Raw genomic sequence first — 14,153 nt, 5'->3', positions numbered from 1 at the left:
TTTAACTGACCTCCCTCTTGGAAATCACCTTTCAGTCAGATAACAGCCAGGTCTATAAAGTGAACAATAACAACCATGAGGAATGTGCTCCTCAGAACAGTCAACCATATGAGACCAAAAGGGCAGCATTAGGCCAAAAACAAAGTTCAAAAAGCAGGAAGGAGCTGGAAGAAGGACGGATGGAAACACTGAGGGAATAGTAACTGATTTCATAAACAGAAGGTGCATAGGCATACGTCAGAGATATTGATGGTTCAGTTCCAGAGCAATACAATAATGTGAGTATCACAATAAAGGGAGTCACATGATTTTTTGTTTGTTTGTTTCTTGGTCATGGAAAAGTTATACTTACACTGTACTATACTCTATTAAGTGTAATGAAAAAGTTTGAAAAATTGTGAGAATTACCAAAATGTGACATGGAAACATGAAGTGAGCACATGCTGTTGGAAAAATAGTGCTGATTGTTTTGATTGACACAAATTTGCCCCAAACTTTCAAGTTGTAAAAAACACAGTAAAGTGTAGTGCAATAAAATGATGTATGCCTTTATAAATTGTTGGATGGGAAACTAAACTCAAACTTTCACCCGAACCACAATACAATTTTTTTTTTTTAATGAAATGGAAAACTTTAATATTGAGATTCTAGGTTTTAGTGAGCTGAAATGGACTGGTATCGGACATCTTATATCAGACAATCTTATGGTCTACTATACTGGGAATGACAAATTGAAGAACAGCATCACATTCATTATCAAAAAGAATATTTCAAGATCTTTTCTGAAGTACAATACTGCCAGAGACAAGATAGTATTCATATGTCTACAAGGAAGACCACTTAATACTAAACATATTAAAATTTTCAGATTTACTCACCAATGAATAGCACCAAAGATGAAGAACTTGAAGGTGTTTTACCAACCTCTGCAATCTGAAATTAATCAAATATGAAATCAAGATGCATTGACAATTACTGGTGATTAGAATGCTAAATTCAGAAATGAAGAAAAAAAAATAGGCAGTTGGAAAATAACGTCTTGATGATAGAAATGACATGAAATTCACATGGCAGAATTTTACAAGACTAATGACTTATTCTTTGAAAATGCTTTCTTGTCAACAACATATTATATTGAAATTGCAAATACCTAGAATAAGAAACCAAAAGATTAGAGCACCCTTGGCATTTATCAAATGGAAAGAACTGAAGAAATAATTCAAGTATATATATATATATATATATATAAGTTGAACAGATGTGGGATGGCATATGGGAGTACACCTATGAGTATATAGAGGTTGCAGAAGATATTTTACATATGTATTTGTTGAATTGCAATACTGAAGGATTCTATGGGCAAAAAATTGAATGACACAGAAAGCATCAAAAGAAGATGGAAGGAATACACAGAGTAACTACCAAAAAGAATTAGTCGATGTATGTTGTTGTTTTTGTTGTTAAGTGCCGTCGAGTCATTTCCGACTCATAGTGACCCCATGCACAGCAGAACGAAACACTGCCTGATCTCGCGCCAGCCCCACAATCCCTGCTATTCTTGAGCCCATCATTGCAGCCACCATGTCAATCCATCTCGTTGAAGGCCTCCCCCTCTTTCGTTGACCCTCCACCCTACCAAGCATGACATCCTTCTCCAGGGAATGGTCCCTTCTTACAACATGACCAAAATAGGTGAGACGAAGTCTGGCCATTCTTGCTTCCAAGGAGCATTCTGGCTGCACTTCCTCCAGGACAGATCTGTTAGTTCTTTTAGCAGTCCACGGTACTTTCAGCATTCTTTGTCAGCACCACAACTCAAAAGCATCAAATCTTCTTCAGTCTTCCTTATTCATTGTTCAGCTCTCACATGCATATGAGGTGATTGGAAATATCATGGCTTGTGTCAGGCGCACCTTAGTCCTCAAGGAGCTATCCTTGCTCCTCAGCACTTGATACAGTTCCTTCGCAGTTGACTTTCCCAATGCTACACGTCTTCTAATGTCCTGACTGCTGCTTCCGTTGGCATCGATTGTAGAACCAAGCAACGTGAATTCCTTGACAACCTCAATCTTCTCTCCATTTATTGTGATGCTGCTCATTGGTCCAGTTGTGAGAATTTTTGTTTTCTTTATATTGAGGCATAATCCATACTGCAGACTGTATTCTTCAACCTTCATCAGTAGGTGCCTTAAGTCATCCTCACTTTCAGCAAGCAAAGTTGTATCGTCTGCATATCTCAGGTTGTTAATGATTCTCCCTCCAATCCTGATACCACGTTTGTTTTCATATAGTCCAGCTTCTCGGATTATTTGCTCAGCATATAGATTGAATAACTGTGGAGAAAGAATACAACCCTGACGCACTCCCTTCTTGATTTTAAACCATGTAGTGTCCCCTTGTTCTGTTTGAACGACAGCCTCCTGGTCAAAGTACAGGTTCCTCATGAGTACAATCAAGTATAGGAAAAGCATATGATCAACCACTGATGGTACTGAAGGAAGAAACTGAAGCTTCACTGAAGGCATTGGTAAAAAAACAAGTCTCCAGGCGCTGATGGAATACCATGTGAGATGTTTCAGTGAACGCATGGAAAGCTGGAAGTGCTTACTTGTCTATGCCAAGACATTTGGAAGACAGCTCCTTGGCCAACCAATTGGGGGAGATCCATATTCCTGCCTATTCCAAAGAAAGGTGATCCAACAGAACATGGAAATTACTGAATAATATCATTATCACATGCAAGTAAAATTATACTGAAGATAATTAAAATGTGCTTGTAGCAGTACATCAACAGAGAACTGCTATCTTCACTTCTAAGAAGCATTTCAGCTTCACTTCTTCCAAGATAGATGTGTTCGTTCTTCTGGCAGTCACAGTTTACAGAGTACTCTTAAGGAGCTCTGGTGGCACAGTGCCTGAGGCATTTGACTGCTAACAAGAATGTTGTCAGTTCAAACCTACCAGCCACTCTGCGGAAGGAAGATGGAGCAATTTACTTCTGTAAAGGTTTATCACCTCAGAAACCCAATGGAGGTTGCTATGGATAAGAATTGACTCGATAACACCATCATTCAAATGCATCAGTTCTTCTTAGGTCTTTCTTATTCATTGTCCAGTTTTTGCGTGCATATGAGGCAATCAAAGCACCGTGGCTTAAGGCACGGGCATCTTAGTTCCCAAAGTGACTTCTTTGCTTTTTAACACTTTAAAGACATTTTAAGAGCTCTGGTAGCGTAATGCCTAAGGCACTTGACTGCTAACCAGAAGTCTGGCTGTTCAAACCCACCAGCCACTCCTTGGAAGGAAGGTTGGGGAAGGAAGGTTGGGCAATCCTACTTCCGTAGTGATACTGCCTCGGAAACCCAAGGAAGGGTCACTATGAGTCGGGGCCGACTCAACGGCAAATAACAACAACAACAACAAAGACCTCTTAAAGTGGTTTTTTGTAGCAGAAGGAGCTCTGATGGCATAGTGCCTAAAGCATTTGACTGCTAACCAGAAGTATGGTGGTTCAAACCCACTAGCCACTCCTCAGAAAAAAGGTTGGGCAATCTACTTCTGTAATGATACCACCTCGGAAACCCAAAGTCCTATGACTCTATGAGTTGGGTCAGACTAGATGGCAGTGAGTTTGGTTTTGGTTTTGGTGTGGCAGTGAGTTTGGTTTTGCTTTTGGTGTTTTGTAGCAGATTTGATCAATTCAAAACATGATTTGATTTCTTGACTGCTGTTTACAGGGATGGTGATTGCAAACCCTAATAACATGGAAAGTTCAACATTTTCTGTTTGTCATGATGTTGCTTATTGATCTATTCGTAAGGATTTTCATTTTCTGTATGTTGAGATGTAATCCACACTGAAAGTTGTATTCTTTGATCTTCATCGCTAAGTGCTTTGAGTCCTCTTCACTTTTAGCAAACAAGGTGGTGTCATCTGCATATTGCAGGTTGTTAACCAGTCTCCTTCAAATCCTAATTCTGCATTCTTCTTTATACAGTCCAGTTTCTCAGATAATTTGCCCAGCATACAGATTGAATAAGTATAGTGAGAGAATGTAACCCTGACACATATACTTTCTTTATTTTAAGCCAAACAGTATTCTCTTGTTATGCTCTAAGGACTGTCTGTTGGTCTGTGTACAGGTTTCACGTTAATGGAATTGAGAGTTCTGGAATTCCCATTCTTCTTAATATTATCAATAATTGTTAATGATCTACAAAGTTGAATCCCTTTGCATAGTCAAAAAAGACAGGTAAACATTTTTTAGTATTCCTCACTTTCAGCTAAGGTCTGTCTGACATCAACAATTATATTCCTCATTCCATGTCCTCTTCTGAATCTAACTTGAATTTCTGGCAGCTCTTTGTTGATGTGCTGCGGTAACCATTTTTGAATTATCTTCAGCAAAGTTGTACTAGCATGTGATATTAAGTTCTCACTACTTCTCTGATTTTGAGAATAATATGTATATGGGGTCACTATCAGTTGGAACCAACTCAGTGGCACTGAACAATAATATTATGCCCAAGCATCCTTGAACTGACTGTGGACACGGCAAGTAAAAATTTCATTAGACCTGATAGAGTCTATTCTTCTCTCAAAACCCTGACAGTATTTTTCGGGGCTTTGAGCACTAGATGTCAGTGGTGTAATTGCTAAGGCTCTTGCTAAGCTGCATTCGAAAAAGTATGTGGAACAAAGGATATAATTTTAGATGTCAGATGGATCCTGGCTGAAAGCAGAGAATGTCAGAAAGATGTTTACCTGTGTTTTAACTACTTTGCAAAGACATTGAACTGTGTGGATCATAAGAAATTATAAGTAATATTGAAAAGAATGGGAATTCCAGAACATTTAATGTGCTAATACTGAATCTGTATATAGACCAAGATACAGTCATTTGAACAGAGCAAGGGGATATTTCATTGTTAAAAATCATGGAAGTGTGTGTCAGGGTTATGTTCTCTTACTACTTATTCAATGAATACTTATTCAATCTGTATGCTGAGCAACTAATCTGAGAAACTGGTTTATGAAGAAAAACACAACTTTAGGATTGGAGGGAGACACATTAACAATCTGCAATATGCAGATGGTACAACCTTGTTTGCTGAAAGTGAAGAGGACTTGAGGCACTTCCTGGTGATAATAAAAGATTACAACCTTCAGTATGGATTACACCTTAACATAAAGAAAGTTGAAATCCTCACAACTGAACCAATAAAGAACATCATGATAAATAGAGAAAATGTTCAAATTTTCAAGGATTTCATCTAATTAGGATTTACAGTCAATGCCCACGGAAACAGCAGTTAAGAAATCATATGACATAATGAATGGCCAAATCTTCTGGAGAAGGATATCATGTTTGCTAAAGTAGAGGGTCAATGAAAAAGAGTAAGAATCACAATGAGATGGATTGATATAATAGCTGCAACAATGGGCTCAAACATAGCAAAGATTGTAGGGATGGCACAGGAATGGATAGCTTTTTGTTCTGTTGTATATGGGGTTGCTGTCACTTGGAACCAACTCAATGGCATCTAACAATGACAACAACAACAACAACATCATGTCCAAGCATCCCTGAATTAATTCTGTGGCCATGGCAAGTAAAAATTTAATTATACTTAATAGAGATGATCAATTTCTTTCCAAACACTGAGAGTATTTTGCAGGGCTTTGGGCACTAGGTGTCAGCAATGTTCTTGCTAAGGTTCTTGCTAAGCATTTCTGCAGGGGCAGCATTATTTTGACAGCAATGATGAGCTCCCTTAATTAAAGAGTTGCCCATCCACATGATGCCACACAAGATGTTCTGATCAAAATAGACATGTACAGTGCAATCCACAGGGAACTTATTTTATAATATTGATGGCTTAGATAGATATGCTTTCTATGAGTTCAGTGGTCTACTCATTTCAGTAATGGTATGGGATCATCTAGGGCTTCAGCTGCTCATTCATCAATGATGAATATTAGGAGAAAAATGAAATTTGGATATAAGCCCTGACAGAACAGCATGTTTGCTAATGTAAATATCTGCTAATGAGTCTTAGTGTCCAAGAAAAGACTGACAGAAAAAGACAGTTAACTACATTTTTCTCTTATTGAAGAAAGAAAAAAGTTTACTTCACACTAAGAAATTAAATTACAGAATAGACCTCAATAATGATCCAATAACCACAATCTAGTCTACATGATACTCAATTGTAACTGTGATTCAATATCATCTTTGTTGCTTTAAAAGACAAAGACAAAGAACAAGGTCCTAGACATTACCCCAGGAGCTCTGGTGGCTTCGTACCTAAGGCATTTGACTACTAACCAGAAGACTGGTGGTTCAAACCCACCAACACTCCTCAGAAGGAAGATTGGGCAATCTACTTCTGTAGTGTTGTTGTTGCTGTTGTTACATGCCATCGAGTTGGACCCGACTCATAGTGACAGCTCCTTGGGTTTCCAAGGCGTTATCACTAGGGAAGTAGATTTCCCAACCTTCCTTCCGAGGAGTGGCTGGTGGGTTTGAACCACCAGCCTTCTGGTTAGCAGTCAAGTGCCATAGGCACTACGCTACCAGAGCTCCTTCTCTAGTGATACTGCCTCGGAAACCTAAGGAGGGGTCGCTATGAGTCAGATCCGACTCGACAGCAGTGGGTTAGACACTACCCCAGCCACACTGAGTCACAATCTCTGGAGGTGGCATGGACATCTGTATTTGAAAAGAGGCACAGGTGTTTCTGAAGTGTAAACTTTCCCTTTTGTTTAACAGATGTAACTTTGGTATAAAAATCAGCCCTTCGTTAAGTGCATGCTATACTGCAATTCAAGGTTCCTTAAAGGACTCAGTCTCCCAAATCATTGCTCCTCTTACTTTCAAAGGAGAGTCTACAAACTTGTCATTAATCACTCCTTTGTGCTAAAAACTCTTGGGATAAAAAGGTGACAGTCATATGGATTGTAAGTCATTAACAGAGTTTATAGTTTCAAATAGTTTTGCAGATTTTAAAAAGCAATCAGTAAATGCTGACTTAAAGAACTGAATATATCAGTGTTGAGAAAAGCTTCGGATTTTGAATGCTCTTGTGAAATACAGGTCTGGGTGTGGACCTGAAATCTTTGACTACCCAAAGAATTACAGGGGCCAGTTAGTGGTGGTGTCAAAAACCAAACCACATGCACTGCCATTGAGTCGGATCCGACTCATAGCGACCCCCTCCTTGGGTTTCCAAGGCTGTATCACTATGCAAGTAGATTGCCCAACCTTCCTTCCGAGTAGTGGCTGGTGGGTTTGAACTACCAGCCTTCCTGTTAGCGGTCAAATGCATTGTTGTTGTTTGCTGTTATGTGCCATCAAGTCAAACTCCTTGGGTTTCCGAGGCAGTATCACTACAGAAGTAGATTGCCCAGTCTTCCTTGCATTGTTGTTGTTGTTGTTGTTATTTGCCATAGAGTCGGCCCCGACTCATAGTGACCCCTCCTTGGGTTTCCGAGGCAGTATCACTATGGAAGTAGGAATGCCCAACCTTCCTTCCGAGAAGTGGCTGATGGATTTGAACCGCCAGCCTTCTGGTTACCAGTCAAGTGCCGGGATTTGAAGGTCTCCAAAGCAGTCATTAACAACCTTTGATATGCAGATGATACAACCTTGCTTGCTGAAAGTGAAGACTTTCACTTTCTTACTTAGGAAGATCAAAGACTACAGCTGTAAGTGTTGATTGCACCTCATTATAAAGAGAACAGGAGACCTTGTAACTGGACCAATGAGCAATATCTTTTTTTTTAATTGAACAGTATAATTTATTTATTATTATTTTTAATTTTAAGAGATTGTCTTACATTCAACGTTACATATACATTTAGTTTCACTCCCCATTTACCATGCCCAACCTTAACCCAGGCTCCTCCCCTCCCTACCATTTAACCCTCCCCCTGTGCCCCTCACATTTATGCACTCCTCTTTGTCCTGCATTTCCTCAATTTGAATGTTGGTGCTCTGGTGCCCCATGCTCTATTGCTCTAAGGGATGTATTACCATACAGTATGTGGGTGCGTCATCCTGGATTGAGTGGTCTGTGTGTACATGTTATTAACTATTGGGCTGAGAGCCAGCCCCCAGTGGTGCATTTTATTCCAGGCACAGAATGTATTCCAGGGCCATAGTATTGGGAGTCTCACCAGATTTCATATGACCAGTAATTCTGGTCATTATTGAGTTTTTGGATTTTGTTCCACATTTTCCCTCCCACTCTCTCCAGGATCTCCAGATTTGATCCTTTCCTGAGTGGTTGGCATTGGTAGCCAGGCATCATCTAGTTCTTCTGGTCTCAAGGACCATCATGTCCTATGGCTGATTGCTTCCAAATGCCCCCCCCCCTTTTTTTTTGCATTCTTCTTCGCTTCTGATGCTAGGAGAGCATTGCCTGCATCTTAGATGGCCACCAATGAGCAATACCTGAAGATGTTAAGTACTTCAGTTTGCTTTTTTTTCTTTTTTAAATTGTGATTTGAGTGAAAATTTACAGAGCAAATTCACTTTCCATACAGCAGTTCACATACAATGGACTTAAGTTAAGGGCCTGTCGTGTGGTTTGGTAACATCAGAACTGTGCCTTTTTACTTGTCAACCTTGGGACTTCTCAGCCTCAGCAGCCAGCAGCTGTCTGAGTGAAGAAACACCTCTAGCTCCAGTGGGCCAGGAGCAGGAGGCAGAGCTAGACTCCAAGGTTGAGGGGCTTTCACCCAACCCCTAGAGCCTGGCACTTTGAACTCGGACTTAAAGCCTCCAAATTGTAAGAATGAACTCCTGTTTGTTAAGGCCATTCCATTTGTGGTATATTCTTGTCAGAGCAGCACTAGGTAACCAGAACAAGTCTGTGTTAGTTTAGGTAAGTGGTGTGTTTTTAGAAATCTGTCCATTTCTTCCAGATTTTCAAATTTGTTGTAGTACAGTTCTTCATAGTATCCTTATATTATCCTTTTTATTTAAGTTGGTTCTGTTGGGATGTCACCCATTTTGTTTCTTATTCATGTTATTTGTATTCTCTCCCTCTTTTCCTTTGCCAGTGGTTTGTCAATTTTATTGATCTTTTCAAAAACCCAACTTCTGGTCTTGTTGATTTTTTCTATTGCCCTTCTGTTTTCTATTCCATTGATTTCTGCTCAAATCTATTATTTCCTTTCTTCTGGTGACTGTAGACTCTTGTTGCTATTCTTTTTCTAATTGTTGGAGATGTTGGTTTAAAGTATTGATTTTGGCTCTTTCTTCTTTTTTGATGTGTGCGTTTATTGCTATAAATTGGCCTCTGATCACTGCTTTTGCTGTGTTCCAAAGATTTTGGTATGTTTTGTTTTCATTCTTGCTTGATTCAAGGAATTTTTAAATTTCAGTTTTTACTTCTTCTCTTACCCAGTCTTTCTTAAGGAAGGTGTTGTTCAGTTTCCATGTGTTTACTCTTTTTCCATCGATCTTCCTATTGTTGATTTCTAATTTGATAGCATTATGATCTCAGAAGATGCTTTGCAGTATTTCAATGTTTTTAAATTTATGAAGGCTTGCTTTATGCCCTAACATATGGTCAATCATGGAAAATGTTCTGTGTGCACTGGAAAAGAATGTATATTGTATTATTGTTAGGTGAAATGCTCTATAGATGTCTATAAGGTCAAGTTGGTGGAGTGTATTGTTAAGTTCTTCTTCATCTTTGTTGAGTTTCTTTCCAGTTATTCTATCTTTCAATGAAAGTGGTGTATTAAAGTCTCCCACTATGACTGTGGAGTCATCCATTTGCCTTTTCAACTCTTTTAAAGTCTGATTTATGTATTTTGGGGCTCTTTCATTGGGTCCATAGATAATTATTATGGTTATATCTTCATGTTCAATTGATCCTTTAATCACTATATAATGTCCTTCCTTGTCTTGTATGGTGGTTTTTATCTTAAAATCAATTTGATCAGAAATTAATATTGCCATTCTTGCTCTTTTATGGTTGCCATTTGCTTGATATATCTTTTTCTAACCTTTGATTTTTAGTCTAATTTTGTCTTTGTCTCTAAGGTGTGTCTCTCATAGACAGCATATTGATGGGTTTTGTTTTCTTATCCAATTTGCAACTTTCTGTCTCTTGAATGGTGTGTTTAATCCATTAACATTCAGTGTAATTATTGACAAGTATGAATTGGTTGGTTTCATTTTGTTATGTGGTTTTTCATGGTGTCCCTGTTTTCTTTGTTCCATATTATTTTGTGTGCTGAGCTTATTATGTTTATGAACTGTGTTATCATTTCCTTTGTTGCTGTAAGTACTTCATTTTGCTTTGATCCACAATTAACACTCATGGAAGCACTGATGGCAGCAAGAAAGAAATCAAATTATATACTGCCGTGGGCAAATTTCCTTCAAAAGACCTCTTTAAAGTGTTTTTTTTTTTTTCTTTAAAGATGTCACTTTGAAGACTAATATACACCCAATCCAAACCATGGTGTTTTCAGTCACCTCATATCCATGTGAAATCTGGACAATAAATAAAGAAAATCAAAGAAAAATTGGTGCATTTTAATTATGATGTAAAGAATATTGAATATACCATGGGCTGCCAGAATAATGAAAAAATCTGTCTCAGAGGAAGTACAGCCAGAATCCTCCTCAGAAATGAGGATGGTGAGACTTTGTCTCATGTACTTTGGAAGTGTTATTGGGAGGGACCAGTCCCTGGGGAAGAACTTCATGTTTGCCAATGGATCAATGAGAAAGAGGAAAATTCTCAATGAGAAGGATTGACTCAGTGGCTGCCACAATGGGTTCAAACATAGCAACGATTGTGAGGATGGTGCTGGACTGTCCAGTGTTCCATTTGGTCACTATTAACTAGAAGAAATTTGGTGGCACCAGAGAGAGGCCTACTAGTGGGCACAGCTGAGAAGAAGCTATATTTACCAAAGAACTGTATCCTGAATCAATACAGTACTGATTCTGAATTGTAATCTGTTAATTCTTTAATAAACCCCATAACTGAATGTATAGTCTGTAATTTCATTGCAGCCATTGCAATGATTTATCAAACCCAACAGAGAAGTAGAAAGTGCCTTGGGAGGGACAGTTTGTCTCAGAATTGGTAAAAAAAAAGATGGAGAGAGGAGATTTATTTGACCTCTGCCTCACAGGAAACAACCTTGGGCTGTTGATCTTGGGTGTCCTTCACTCCTTGTGAAGTGAGAGGAGGTCAGGCATCTCTGTAAAACTATTTTTGTAATGTCAAATTTAGTGTGCTGAACTCTTGGAATGCTCAGGTCACCATGCATTATCAAGTATTTGAATTACTTCTTTGTCTGGTTTGAACTCTCTAGTGATTATTCGAAGAGGTGCTTTGGAACAATATTAAATCACTCACATCATTGACTTCTAAGTAGGAAAGGTATCTATATGTATTGAAGAGCTTTGTCCTTTCTGTAGTCCTTAAATCATTTCATTGCATATCCTTGGAATTGATTTGTGTGCATGTTTGTGATAAAGTTAGCTAATAATATGGATATCCTTATATTAATCTATGATTTAAGCGGTTGTTGTTGTTATTTGCCGTCGAGTTGGCCCCAACTCATAGCGACCCCTCCTTGGGTTTCTGAGGCAGTATCACTACAGAAGTAGGATTGCCCAACCTTCCTTCTGAGGATAGATTTAAGCTATCAGTTGTAAATGGATGGCATCATCTTGGAATCCCTATATTCTGCAAGGCATGGTAGGAAACTCTTGCCTTTAGATAAACTGTTAGAGAAAATGTGGATAGTGACAGTGTAATTCAATCTTAAATCCTTCATATGGACTTGAAGAACATACTGCCTATAAGTTGGGGAACTTTGTTCACTATGCTAGATTTTAATGTATTGCCTGTGTGCTCATTAATTAATTATTGATCAGCTACATTGGATCTATATTCCTGCTTGACAACAATTGACTGAAGTGGACTCTCAGTTGCCACTCAATTTAAATAGGGCATTTGTTCTCCCTATTGCTACAGTCTTCACCTGAAATTGATTGAAGTTTATTTAATATGTGATCTGTAAGTCAGGGTAACATATTGACTAGAGAATCAAAAGTATTCTGAAAATGAGAGTGCCTCAACATATTCATACCAAAATCGTATCAGCATTGCCAGAGAGAAAAGGGTCAGAGCAGAACTGACAAATTTGTGATCAGGAAAGATTTTCATACTGGAATATCTTGACAAGCAATTAATATAATTACCGATTTACCCTAAACATAGCTCCCAGACTTTGGAGTCTGCTTCTCTGAAACTGATCAAAAGAGAGCAATACCCAAGGCAAAATGGCCTCATTAGTTTATCTAGACCATTGTTTGACTCAAAGGTGACTTTTAGGAACTAGTTTCTTCAAGGTTCAAGGTGCTAAAGGATACATAAGGGCAAATGGCCTAGGTGGGTCACCCCAACTCTCAAAAAAAAAAAAAAAAAAAAAGAAAAAGAAACCAAATTCACTGGGGTTGAGTCATTTCAGACTCATAGTGACCCTCTCCTTGGGTTTCTGAGGCTGCATCTCTATGGAAGTAGATTGCCCAATCTTCCTACTAAGGAGTGGCTGGTGGGTTTGAACTGCCAGCCTTCTGGTTAGCAGTCAAATGCCTTAGGCTATGGACCCATAAATCTAGATTCTGTGAGAATTAAAATGGTTTGTCACCTTGAATCAGAAGCAAATCTCATTTTAGTGAAGATCATACAGCAGGATATGTAGTGGCCTTTCTACCAGTGAACGAGATGTTGGTATTTTCTACCATAATTATAAACAAATCATATCTCAATGGAGTTTTCAACTTAGACTACCAGGACATTTGCTCTTTTGTCCTTTTGGCTGAGCTTTATATGTAATTATATTTGAAAACATAAGAATAAGTTCATGTAATTCATTTGACTCTAAGGAAAAATGCTGTGCTTTCCTGAGTACTATACATTACTTAGATTACAACCTTCTAGATTTCTGATTCAGTTCCAAGAAATCAAATCCCTTGGCTTATGGCACATTGATTTTCTTTTCTGTTCTGGAGAATTAGAACCAAAGATTAGGCAAGTCAAATTTATTAACCGTTTTTAGTTTTTCTTTTTTTAAGCAGACAATGAGTTAAGAATTTAAAATTCTAAGAAACAGAGGATTCAGGTTTGAAAAACTTGCATTTATTTTCTGCTTAAGAATAACAGAAATTTACTATCAGCTCTTCACTTTTCAGCTGGTGAAATCTCTTTCCTTCAACTATTTTAAACATCAATACAGTGGAGACAATACCCCTGCCTTAGGACAGCAAACAGAAAGAGGATCACTTTGAGTCAGCCTTATGAGCATCACCTGTACAGAACACCTGTGGTGTTCAGTTGACCTGCCTCCCCATGAGAAGCCAGTGTAATTGGAAGATGACATTGATGGGGAACATTTCCTTCTGCATTTGTGGCATGAGCCAAGAGACCACTTTATTCACTAATAAAATGTATGTCAGTGTGGTAAGCAGCCAAAATCCATATGAGGTCAGATAGAACTAGATATAAAGACTGAAGTAACTCATATTTTTGTTCCCTCTCCTTATTACTTAAATCAATTGGCTTATGGAAATTGAATATACTAAATTTATGGCACTATGGTCTCCTACTGACAATAGATCAAGTTCTTGAGTTCCTGGATAAAGGAGTCACTGTCACATAGCTAAAGACCTAATGATATCAATAGGCTGAAAGAAGACTGTCCAATGGCTTCCTGATATACCATGGTATGAATTTACCTTTCATAATCAAATATAGCCCAATAAGAGTTTATTGTGCACTATATTTGAACCCAGTACTGGCCTAGAATAGGATGCAAAATAATAAATGATATAATTTAACTGTCAGGGTCAACAAATATGTTTTTGAACCAAACCAAACTCACTGCTGTTGAGTTGGTTGCGACTCACAGAGACCCCTCTTTGGTTTTCCGATGTGGTATCTCTGTGGAAGTAGATTGCCCAGTCTTCCTTCTGAGGAGTGGCTGGTGGGTTTGAATCTGGGTTTGAACCACCAGTCTTCTGGTTAGCAGTCAAATGCCTTATACCACCAGAGCTCCTATTGGGGAATTTGTTATTAGGTGGATTTCAGAAGGGAAGGGCCTGCCCATCAAAA

Source organism: Orycteropus afer, unplaced genomic scaffold, assembly GCF_000298275.1.
Source record: "Orycteropus afer afer isolate SDZICR_OR568_19922 unplaced genomic scaffold, OryAfe1.0 scaffold00118, whole genome shotgun sequence".
Taxonomy (NCBI): Eukaryota; Metazoa; Chordata; class Mammalia; order Tubulidentata; family Orycteropodidae; genus Orycteropus; species Orycteropus afer.
This window is presented reverse-complemented; position numbering follows the sequence as displayed.